A 12,924-nucleotide genomic window follows, 5' to 3' on the forward strand; every position below is an offset into this window, starting at 1 on the left:
ACCAGCCCTGACCCTTTAAAAACCCCAGCATTTCTAAGACTTCGTTCACACAAATGGATCCAATCCTTAAGCAATCTTTTTTTGTCATCAGCCTGAATCATGGGCAAATATTTCACACACATGCTCTCACCTGTGAAAGGTACCAGGAAAAGGGCCTACAGACCTAAAAGTACGTTCTGTATCAGTATAATAAGACATATTACTTCTCCCAAGACATTATGCCTGTCTTATATCTCTGGACCATATGGAAGCAATAAACACTATCCTCATCTCCTATGAACAGCAGCTTTAACCAGCAAGTCCTTTTGCAATCTGCCAACACCATAAAGTCTGTTTTTTGTTTTTAATCTGTAGCAGATCATTATCAGTAAAAGCTGTGAAATACTGGAATTCCCTTCCTCTGCCAATGCAGAAAAGTCAGGGTTTGTTTTTCTGCTGATCCCACAGAAGATCCATTTTTCTGTGCAGGTGTTGCTGGGAAAGATGGTTAATTGAAGTACATCAGGGTACTGGCACACTCAACACTGGATCATTACACTGAATATTGACTTGCTCTTCATCAGCATTTTAGGTTTCTGCATGCACACTTAGGGAAATGCAGTAAAAGATCATAATAAGTAAATGTGTATGTATGTAAGTTAATGGAAAATTATTTTTAATTACAGCCTTTAATGTTGTCAGGGCAACATGAATTGCCATTTGAAAAAATCTTCTGGACAATAATGGAAAACAGATTAACATGTGTTTTCTTGTGCAGGAGAAGCTAATGTGCTCTTACATTGGAAAGATATAATGCACATGACGTTCTGAATTAATAATAAATAATAAACATTAGTTACTGAATTGAACAATCACTCCTTGGGCAAATAAGGATTCAAAGTGTGCAGGGAGTAGCCAGAAGACTCACCTGGACAGGTTAACATAAGCCTACAATAACACTTTCGATCTCTTTAGCCTCTGTAGTTGTGAAACATCTTTTGTTTTAGACTTCAGCCCCAAAATACTTGCTAACCCACTTAAAGAAATTACAGTATTTCACATGGAAAAGATGTCCCTAAGACCATGCAAGTGACCCCATTATGAATCTGTAACAGAGATAAGAGCGGAGAGAGCATCCTAATGCACCAAAAAAAAAAAAAAAAAAAAGTTTCCCAGCGTGTTACAAATATTTTTAGCCAGGATAGTTTAAGGATCCTCTTTATATAAGCTTATTCATTCAGGCTGAATTTATGTGTGAATGCCTCAGGTTATATGGAGCCAGTAAATGATGTCTGGATTATGTCACATGCCTCCCAGATCAGAGCTGGGAATGTCCCATCCCAACACGCTGGCTACAGCTTAAGCGAATCCAGTTTCCACTCACTTCTCTGTAGGGTTTGGAGAACAATAAAATCACTGCCTTTCCTCCCAAACAGTGGGTGCCAGGTATCAGCCAAAGGTCTGAAAAACTGCAAAACCTGAGAAGAGCAAAGGACTCAGAAGCGCAAAACCCTTGGACCGGGAGAGGAAAAGTGCCCTGCTTTGGGAGCAGAAAGGTTGTTTTTCAGTTCAGCGAAGGGAACTTTTTTTTTTGGAGAAAAGAAGATGACTCTGGTGCAGAAGAGATGAGCAGGAAGAGGCAGAACTGTGAGGGGGTCTGGACCCATCAAAGGACCCTCAGTCACCTTTAAAGGTCACAGAAGCAAGGGAAGGGAGTCAAGGGTAGGGAAACAGATGAAGACAGCAGAGTGAGAGAAGGAACAGAGGGATGTGTGAGGCCGAAGGACCAAGGGGAGATTATACCAAGAGCAGTAAAGCAGAGGAGCACCCCAGGCCAGCGGAAAGGTGCGTGGCTGCCAGTAAAACAGGCTGAAACACAGGACGGTGCCTGAAAAATGAGGTGGAAAGACTCAGGACAATCCTGTATTTAAAATGGACAGAAGTATTAATACCAGTATTTGTATGCCATTTCAGCTGGGGTCAGGATTTAAGAGCTCTATTACAGCACTGGTATACGAAGCCAATTACAAAAAAAAGCGACTGAGGATATAGAACGCCATAAAAATGACATTTCTGCCCTTCAGCGTGCACAGATAATTCTGACTAAATCCAGTAGAAGTGTCAAACTGTAGCCAAGGGCAAAATTGTCCCTTTGTCCTTGCATCCAGACACACCAGCTGACTGATCCTGAACTCCCCTTTCCCTCATACATTTTTGCTACGTAGCTTTTCCACACACAATCTGTCTCCCCACACCTAATAGAAGGATGCAACATCTCCAAAAAAATTCAAGCAAAACATCTCCAGCCTAGCAGTCTGCACACCAATGGAGGTTAATGCTGCAACCATAAATGTTATCTTTAAGTGAAGTAATGAATTAAATTACTCTATATTCTTTCCTAGCACAAGTGTCAACAGCATTCAGAAGAATCTTCAAAAGGAATTCAGTCTTTTCATTTTAAAAGCTCAACTACCACATCAGTAGCTGGTACTCGGCAGTCTAAAATCACTTATTTGAGAAAGTCTCTAATAGCTACATTCACTGTTTGCTCAGCAGAAGTATTTATTATAAAATAAATTACAGTTCTCACACCTTTTATGCACTCACAGAAACAACTTGCATTGATTTACTGTTTACAAAGCACCGTGTCGAATTCAAACCTGCAAGGTACGAGGAAACTCCACTTTGGCTGACTGAATTAGTCCCACACAGGTAATTTTTGATGTATTCACCATCCGCCACATTTGCTCATTTTCAGCCCTCCCTATTTCAATATTTCTCTTTATTTCACCGGAACTATTTGACAGGCAAAATACCATCGAGCTCAAGGCTGCCAGCATCTTGTCCTGCAGGTTTTCATTGAAAATCTGGTGGGAACCTTGAAGGGAACAATGGCCAAGTTTAGCAAATCCGTGGCTATACTGACCCTAAATTTCTGACCAAAGTCATTCCATGCGAACTAAACTCAATTATAAGAGACACAGATCTGATGATTTTACTTTTAACTTCCTTTGCTCCTGAAGCAACACATGACTTGGCCTCTTTTGAGTGCCTGCATTCCCCCATCACCCCAAGAGCTGAAGGCAAGGAGAAAAACCCCAAAGTTCTGCCTTCAGATAGACACAGTGAATGAGGGTAATTAGTAACAATTACACCTTTTTCTAGAATACACTGATATTTACAGTGTTTTACAGCAGATTCTACATTGCAACCCAACATTATTCAGGGTTTGTCAAGGGTGATAGTTTCTTAACATTAAAACAGATAATCAGAAAAAGAGTTGGTAAAAGCTGTTTCAGGAACAAATATTATCTACCCTGTGTTTTCTCATTCCACAGATAGTATAATCATTTATCTGATCTAATTCCTTATAATCTCTGTGTTAGAGGAAAAGTAATCATGTAAGCAAGACAGTTCTTCAGTCTGTATTACAGATAGCTTGCTCTAAGTTTCAATACTTTCAGGCTAAGGAATTTGGAAATAAAATTTTAAGCCCAAGCATTTGGAGCTACAGAATAAGCATCACCAAGTAAAAAGAATCTGAACTGTTAAAACAGCATGACCATGAAATATTCTATTATTTCTTCTCTTGCTACTGTGTTTGAAGTGAAAAACAAAACACATTAAAAGTTATAGATTTTACAAGGTATAAGCTTTTACCAGTCATGAAAGAGCCCTCAAAGCTAACATGCCATCTATAAAAAAAAAGAACTTAAGGAGTTTAAAAAAAAAAAACCAAACAAACCACCCTACTTTTCAATTCAATTGCTTATGGGAAATAAAAACCACAGAAAGGCTCAATTTTCTTTTTAAGATCAAGATAACTGATTAGGTTGGAACAGCATAACAAGCAAGCAAATTCAAGAATTGGTAACATGGAAGAAGCTCAGTTCTTTTTCTAAATAAAATTAAATCAGATGAAACCCCTAAACACCATGAAGCTATTCACTTGCAAGCAAGAAGAATCTGGACTTTATGATTAAAATCCAGTTGATCCAACTCCTTCATTTAGATACTAGCTTAAAGAGGCAGAAACAATTCCTTTTTTATTAACATGACAAGCGAATGGTTTGCCAAATCTTGTGGCTACAGCCCCCTAAACATTCAAACTTACTGAACCTTGAAGGAAACTGCTGTTGGATTCTTTATACATGGAAGAACTGAAAAATACAGATGACACTTTTGAAATTGCAGTCAGTGGCATGGCCAAGAAACTTCACTAGCAGGGCAGATTAATATTTTGGTTTGGCAAAAAACAAACAACATTTTTTCCCACACATTTGTTTTCTTTAAAAACATGTATAAGTTTACTGGTCAGAGCAAACGGTATGTGGAGCCACTGGGGCTTGTTAAAATGTTTTAATTACTAAAACATTACACAGGCAATTTCAAACTAAAAGCATACATTATCAACTAATGTGCATTTATGTGTAATTAAGAAAAAGAGAAAAATCCTACTTGTAACATGTATCTACGATCGTCACAGAGCAAATTTTGACTGAATTAGGTAAACATCTTAGCCTCGTAAAATTAGAGGCAGTATAATCTAGTACTTTGCTAGCACAAGACAAAATGGGAAGAGTTATTTGGGACATTTGGGAGGGGAAGGAAAGAAGGAGAAGGGCCAGAGGATCAAAAAAGACAAAAAAAAAGGCAAGCAAAAAAAAGCAGTGCATTTAATTTTTTTCAAGTTTCAATAAAATTTTTAGCAGGGAAGGTTCCTGGGTCTAGAAAGTAATTTCGGATCACTAAACAACGTCAAAATTGCCTGCAGCCCAATGATCACGGCATTCACTCAGGGCACAAGAGCATTCCAGCATTTGAATATTCAATTCTATTTTTATTTTATTTTAAGTAAAAAAGGATGATGAATTTCCTACCCAAATTCAAGACTCTTTCTAAGCTCTGCTGGTAGATGCCCTCGTCTAATCCCTGCACCTCAGAGACCATGCCAAGGTACACATGGTACTTGGCTTGCTTAATTTCTAGGACCTACGTATGAAGAACAAAATGCTTTCTTTTAAGCTGCTAGAAAGTTTCCGATAGAAGGTAATATAAAAATATCCACTTATTCTGTTTTTCTTGCATCTTATAAATATTGCTGTACACATAGTTTAGGTATTTTTAGAATTCATAATGATTCTAATCCACCAAACACCCATATTAGATAAATCCACCTTAATGGCTAAAAAACCTCCAAAAGTCATAGACACAAGGGTTGTACAATGAAAGAAAAAAAATGGTATTTCAGCATAACCAGTATAGCACATCAAAGGCCAAGAACTCACACACTTTTTACCACTAAGTTCTCAAATCTACTTTTCAAATTGCAAGAGCTATAGGTTAATATTTTCTTTCACAGCAACCCTCTAAGGATCTTCAGATCAGATAATCCTTCTTCCAATGTCATATAAATCCAGACCTCTTGTAAAAGAATTTCTCTGTTCAGGGATTCATAAATCCACCAACTTTAGTAATGAATTGGGTGTTTCCTTTCCTAGGAACTCAATTGAAGAAAAAATCCTCTCTCTGCTAAGCAGTGAAACGCTGAAGGCTTTAAATTGAGAGATCAAAGAAACGCTGGTTTCAGGTGCTCCAGCGATTACACAATACGTCATCTGGATTAATCTGAGGAATGGTTAAATGTCCGCTGTACATTGTCCAGACCCCCCCTTGCAGTTATCCTACACTAAATCAAGTTCCTCCCCTAGCAAAAAGGGCAGAGATTCAGTGCTAACTTTTCCAGGTTTTTTTGGTTTTATTAGAATTAATTCTTGTTTCCTCTCATTGCTAGCCTTGCAACCATGCAGTGCACTGCATACAGATTCAAGCTGAAAAAATAAACTAAATCGCACGCAAAGATTTCTCATTAAGCATACCAGGTTAGTATCGTAAGTACTGGGATCATGCAGTCGCACCAGCTGCAGGTACGATCTTCAAATAAATGATGTCCTAGGCGCTTGAAAGATGTCAAGTGATCATCAAATATTGATACAGGTTAAAGAAACTGCTTATAAAGCCCAAGATATTGAGCAATACTTGGACAATACAAGACAAGAATCACCTCGATCGTTAGAAGGAAAAGACCCTGTAGTATAAAACCTCTTTCAGTCTGTAGAAAAACTGCTTTCTAAGAAAACCTGCACAGCACTTTGTTTTCTCTTTCATGGATTAAGTCAGGATTTCAAGGATAAGAAAATCATGTTTGCAATTATAAAGTTTTACACACAACAGAAATCAGCTTTATTCCAGTGATACACTAGGGAGCAGAGTTTCTAAAGATCAGCAGTGTTTTCTTAATCATTTCTACAGAGAGAAATTGATATGAGTGACACTAATTGATACGCTCAATAAAATATAAAGAGAAAAAAAAAGAATTATATGTAACAGAATATATCAACTCATAGAACCCCAGAGCTGTAATTCCCATAGTGTTACACACACATGGCCTTGGCACACTTTGCAAACCAAAGAACACTTAATGTAAGCAGCTGGCATAAAGAAAAGGCGTATTGGTTGTATTAAAAAGTAGCCAATCTATAAATAGATGGTACATCTTTTTTTATTTGATGACAATACTATTTTCTTACGTGGCACATATTTACATATACTGCACCACAGCCAGTATGAATCTTAGCTCCCCGTACCACTTCATCCTCCACTTAAACACCTCTTACTCAACTATCATTGTGTTTTTCTCTCCACAAGAACAGGTCTCTTGTGAACTCTGTCCAGCCATCATGCTGCCCATCACAGAAAGGAAAACAAACGCGATAAATCCTTTTTCTCCCAGTCTCATGATCAAACATGTCCTCTTTCACAATGTATTTTTGCTTTACCCTGCAAAGCCCTATGACTAGTGTTAAAATCAGTAATTAGGAGTGTCCAGATTTGGATCATTCTGGGCTTCCTCCCACCTCAGACCATTGGTAGACAATCCTTTGGGCCACTGAGGAGTTCAAAGGCGGCTGTTGAAACACAAGGTAATTTCTGCACCTGAAATCTGCAGAAACAAATGACCTTGTTTAGACGGACCTAAAAATTGGTTTCCACTAACTTCTGAGGGAGCTGGTGAGAAGACTGCACCCTCACGAGCTGTCGACTCGTGTTCCTGCAGGTTCTAGTACTGGCAGGCAAAGAGAGGAGTCCCCACAATTCAGTTCTGGTACAATCATTTTGACCTGCCTTTAGAGACTGTGAAGAAAAGCAGAAAGAACTTTCTGATGTTTAGTTTTTGATGTATTTATGCCCGAATCCCACGTGCATTGATGTTCTGAGATTGAGATACTGCACCAGTATCAGTACAAACCCACCAGATTTGCAGAATGAAGTCCTCAGGGTGAGGAACACAATCTCCAGGTTCAGGTTATGCTGAACATTCATGCTCAGAGGAGCCAATTTAGACAAACAAATATTTCCACCTGCCTTCCTGGCCATTGCCAACCTGCACTGTGCTATGCCCTGGGTAGCAGGAGTCACTGCCTGATCCAATACTACGGCTCTGAGGATTTTCTAACAATGCAAGATGACACAGATGCGGCAAACTCTCTATTTCCTAGTGCCTCCTGTTACAAATTGAAAGAGCTTGCTGCAATTCCCCTCTCCTGACTTCAGTTGATTCAATAACATAGCAGAATTTAAACACAGACACCCTTCCCTCTCCCTCACTTGGACGCAAAGCGTATCGAAAGCATGGAATTACTCCTGACTTGGCCTTGAGCAGCCAACATGATGTCAATTTTACATGTTTTATAAAGCAACAGCATGTAGAAAGCAACTCAAATGCAGGTCATATCAAGCATGTGACCCACAGAGCAATCAAAGACTGCCTGAAACTGTCATTCAAGGTTCAATCATCTTCTTGCAGGAAGAATGAAACATCTGTGGCCCAGAGAATTAAGTTATGTATTGCATAATTCATCTGGTGTCTGCCACAGCAGCCATTTTAATGCTCTAGTGATAAACATGTTTGATTATTTTTGTTTTGTTTCCTGTTGCCTCCATGGTATTTCTATTTATCTACCCATACTACAATGCATAATGGAGATAACAAATATACAAAACAGTGTTATAGTCGGCTGATAAGACGTGGGAAATCAGCAGTCTTATTAATCACATTAAGGCAGCATCATTATTAAACCTTACGTTCCCTGTAATTGTACTCATTTTGGTTCTTTTGGGTACACTCTGTAGTTAGATTTGATGATGAAATCATTGTTTCCCAAGGATCCAAACATAAGCTTTAGAGATTTTTCTAATAGAAAGCTGCTCTCCTTATATACAAAGCAAGTTTCTCACTGTTTCCTAGGTTTTCCATCCCATCATTTCTTTTTGATCCCAACATAAGCAGAAGGAATGTGCATCTCATACCAGACAATGCAGAGGACCCCCCTCTGTTCACTTATTCCACTAGTGGGTCTGTCGTCCACACTGTGAGAAACCCTAATCTAAAGCATCCTTTGCAAGTCGTTTTGGGAAGTGATTTTTCTACTAATGGTAGCTTAGTTCAATTTACTCCCAAACATGTAAACCCTAACACTTTCTCACCTGCCATGAACTTCACTGACTTTCAGAACATGTCCCTGCAGAGCAGGTGGGAACTTTTAAAGCTCTGGGTCCATGCCCTGCTGTCTGGGTGTTTATTCCTGTTGCCAGGACTTGACCATTTCTGCAGCCTACTCACAGAGCGTTAGATGTCAGTTAATTTGTTACACAATTAAACAGAGAAGCTATCATTTGTGCAAAATTTAATAGACTTGGTCAATACCGGCTTGCTCCAAAAAGGTGCTTTGCACTGGCCTGATGGAAGAAAACAAGCAACAGCCTCTGAAGTGGTGGAGTCAGGTATATTCTTACCCATTTTCATGATTTGGAGTCTACAGGATTCCCACAGTGAGCAAAATCCTCACTATAAAGCAACAAGTCAGCACTATTACAAAACCTGATTTGGTAGGACCAGAGTTTTACCTGAGATGCACTGAAAGCTTGCACACTGTTTCCTGTGATGCTCTACATGGAGGTGAGTCAGTGGATAAAATAACACATTCTCCCGTAAGCCCAAATACAAATAAAGCACTGTTTCCTATTGATTGTTCCTATAAAGTTGTTTAGACAGTATCTATTGTAATAATATCAGCTGTCCCATCTGTGCTTTGTAGCTGCCCCCCATTGCTACTTCCTCCTGCAGTATTTCTAAATCACTCCCTTATCCCCTAAATGTCACCTCTTTACCTCCCAGCCCACAAATGGAAATACAGATTATGAACGCTTTCCAGCAACACATACATGGCTGACGAACCAGCAAGTGGAGAGGCAACTGCTGCTCTCTCAACCTGCAGCCCACCACTCAAATGGATTATTTGTCTGTCTTTCCTATCCATTCCCAGTTCCTACAAGATTCACCAGAGCTCCCTGTGCCATGATTTCTAATGCTGTTAATTACTGTTGAAGTCAATCATCAGCTTCCAAGTTAATTTAGGAGGGGAACTGATGAACTGCAAACTGATCACCAAGCAGGCTGGCAGTAAAACAGACCACAAGCTCATGGAAGCTTCATTTCCTTAGGAAGCTGGGCTGAAGGCTGTGGTCATGCAGTGCTGCTGCTGGCTACATGTGTATGGACGCACAACTAGGCTGCTCTGCTCCCACGGCACAAGAACAGAACTTGCCATTTTTTATTTTACTTGAAAAAAGTATATAACAAAGTATAAAATAAGAACTTCCTGAAAGACCAAGTCTTAACTGATTAACTCTGCTGCTCTACAACTCATATAAGCTGGTTTATAACTGTTACACCAAATAAATAATAATAGTTTGGCATTTTGGAAATACAGCACCTGCAACAATTTACTTGTTTTTACTGATGGAGTTAAAATAGATAATTTATCCAAAATTAGAAACCCTAACTGCAGGCATCTTAGGTGTCATTCTTTTTTACCAGAATGGCAATACTTTAAACTGTGAAGAATCAGCAGGAAGAATTGTCTATGCTTTGATTAAAGATCCTCTAAAAATACACACAAATATTTTAACTTACTCAATAATGTCCCTGGAGTTACAATGTGTAAAATCAGTACATATATATTGGCAAGGTCATGGGGCTTTTTTGCTGGTTTTTTTGGTGGTTTGGTTTTTTTTAGAATCACCATATCACACCTGAAAAATTACTTTAGGTTATGAGTAGTTACAACTCCAAAATGAACAATCTTCCCTCATTCTACATCAATACTAAAATCACATATTTCTGTATGTTTGTTTTCTTTAAAACAAAAATAACCTCAAAAATTGGACACTGTTCATAATTTTTACTATAGCAACATACATATTCCAGATTCATCTTTAGGAGTTTCAAGAGGCACTCAGCATCTCTTCTTCTCCTTAACTGCAGAAAGAGCTGGGGAGCTCAGTAATTTGGAAAATCTAGGTATCTATTAGTTTCCCCACTAACTTGCTCTGTATTTTCATCCATCGCTGTAAGTACCTATAAAATGCTTTTCTTTAACTTACCTCAGTCTATATTCAGTGAAACAGATTTAAGTCAGTTTGAAAATAAAACAGTACAGTAAGCAATTTTATGTACAGGTGTCACTCCACAGGAATACATCAAGGGAAAATTATTGTTTACCACCACAGCAATAACAGACCATCAGTTCCTACCTTGTGGAGAACGATAATTTTCCAGTGGCCTGAACATGTATTAGGGTAAACATAACAGACTGAAGAAGAGAAATCCATACCTGCTTCAATCTTAGCTGAAAAGCTCAAGTTCTCCAAATTATCTGTCCCCTCTACCCAGTCTGACTTTGGTAACTGGTACTACAGAGTATAAGACAACATCCTACAAGGCCTTTTGAAGGATTTACTGGCATGAAACAAAATAAATATGTCCACTAGGCCAATAATCTCCAATTCACTATTTCTTACCAAGCTGCTTACATATCCCTCCAAGTACATTTACTAACAAGCACCCAAATATGATAATATCCTGCTTCCCTACATTGTCAAATGCACCTGTAGCATCTGGTCAGTGGTTTATGATGGACAACAAAAAGGCATTATTTTGTGATAGAAAGTGGATAAAAATGCAACTTATTTTTGCCTTTTGCCTTTATCTATGTAAAGGACATGCACATTGTGCAAAAGAAAAGCTAAATGTTGACTCTGCAGTAACACAGCATTCAAGTGGGAGATATATTTGGGGAATGAATGCTTTAGATGCTTTTGGCTTTAGAAGTGAATCTAGGTGATGTGCCTATTCTCTCCTAGCTACTCAAGCAAGTATTTCCTTCTGGCTATCAAAGTAAACAGCATTACATGGTCTCTGATAAAGGCAACTGATGTCCTTCTATCCAATAAATGGACTGAAAATAGCATAAAGATGATGGGAGATGTGTTTACTGTACATTTTGAGTAGGCTTTACCTTTCCCATGAGCTATGCTGAAGATTAAAAACCAGGATGATTGCTATCTTTATAATAATGTATCAAATTACCAATATGGTTTTCTCTCTTCCCAATTTGTTCCAGCTTTGCTTTGAATGGAAACACTAGTTCTGTCAAATTGCAATCATGTCACCATTTTGCAGTTTCAGTTTATAGCTATCAATTGCCTGAATCTTGTTGACCTGAGTGACAAAGCTGCAAAAAAACAGGCAGAAAGAAACAAAGGAGGGAATGGGAGACCACAGAATAGAGAAAACAAACCAGAGGAAGGAGAAAAGGTAGGTATTGTCTAAATCTGCACAACAAGCACCGGTTCATTATTACTTAATGGAGACCGATGCCTGAGCCACAGAACAATCTCCCTGTCTTCAGATGAAAGGGTTGCCTTCCTCTCTTTCCCTTCCCTCCCTCTAGATTTGCTCTCACTCCAGTGGGGCACCCCAAAAAGCAGACTCAGCCTCCAGTTGCCCTCAGGAGTTTTACTTGGTCGAGGAGCTGGATGGTAGGTTGGCACCAATTAGATGCTGTGCTGGTGTGAATCAGCACAACTTCACTCGAATCACCTGTACCAGCAGAGTATCTGGCATATTTTATTTTTACATCTTTGCTGAATATATAAAGCTGCTCAATTCTTTTTTAACTTATAATCCGATAAAACTGGAGGCTTAAGAGATGCTCACTAATATGATTGACAGATTGCCTGTCTACACAGAATCTAAACTAGATATGTATTAGACAGCAAAATTACTTTAAATAATCCTTCGTGGCAAAACCCAACAACACTAGGTACTACTGCAAGCCCTTGGAGGACAACAGTGCAGTACTTTCTGATTTAACCTTTTACAATTTTATTTGCAGAAACACTTTTCAAATTCTCTATTTCCCTCTCAACAGTTGTTCAGCCTTTAAAATACTGCTGAAGTAAAACAGCTTTAGGCTTGACTAATATTGTAGTCTGTGGTATGGAACTATTTGATTATTCTGTTTCAACAGTTAATATAACAGGTTTAGTATTTCTACAGAAGGGGAGTTTGAACTGGAAATAATAGTTTTCTGTTGCTAACGACAATTCCTCAACATTTCTACTATATCCAAAAGATATGCTGATGTCAGAAGCCTCTTCAGTGGGTGAAAACCATCCTTCCTAAAGGTAACAAACAGCTGTAGCAGAGAAAGGAGGTAAGACAACACTGATCTATCTTTTGGATTTGCCTGTTTTTTAATGCAGTTCTAACTCTATTAACCAATTGGTCATAGAGCCACAAAACCAGCATTTGCTTCATGAGCAAGTCCACACTGTTTAGACCTTCAACAGCCAAACACCCTTCCCTGCTTGTTCCCTGACCTTGGGGGGCGTAAAGGTAAGGCCATAACCATACGAAGTGTCACACCTCCACCGCACTCCCCTCTCCCTCCTGCTGCAGCACCCACATTTCTCCAGGTGTGATATCCTCTGCCCGGCTCTGTGGTCTCACCTGCGAGCCCCGGTGAGCTGGGCTGATCT

The 12,924-nt window shown here is 39.0% G+C and overlaps 1 protein-coding gene across 10 annotated transcripts in view; it reads right to left on the reverse strand.

Moving 5' to 3' along the window:
- Positions 1-12,924, reverse strand: part of CUX1 (cut like homeobox 1) — a 283,672-nt gene that overhangs the window by 103,276 nt on the left and 167,472 nt on the right. The window lies entirely within an intron of this gene.

This window comes from Harpia harpyja, chromosome 12 (genome assembly GCF_026419915.1).
Source record: "Harpia harpyja isolate bHarHar1 chromosome 12, bHarHar1 primary haplotype, whole genome shotgun sequence".
Lineage (NCBI taxonomy): Eukaryota > Metazoa > Chordata > Aves > Accipitriformes > Accipitridae > Harpia > Harpia harpyja.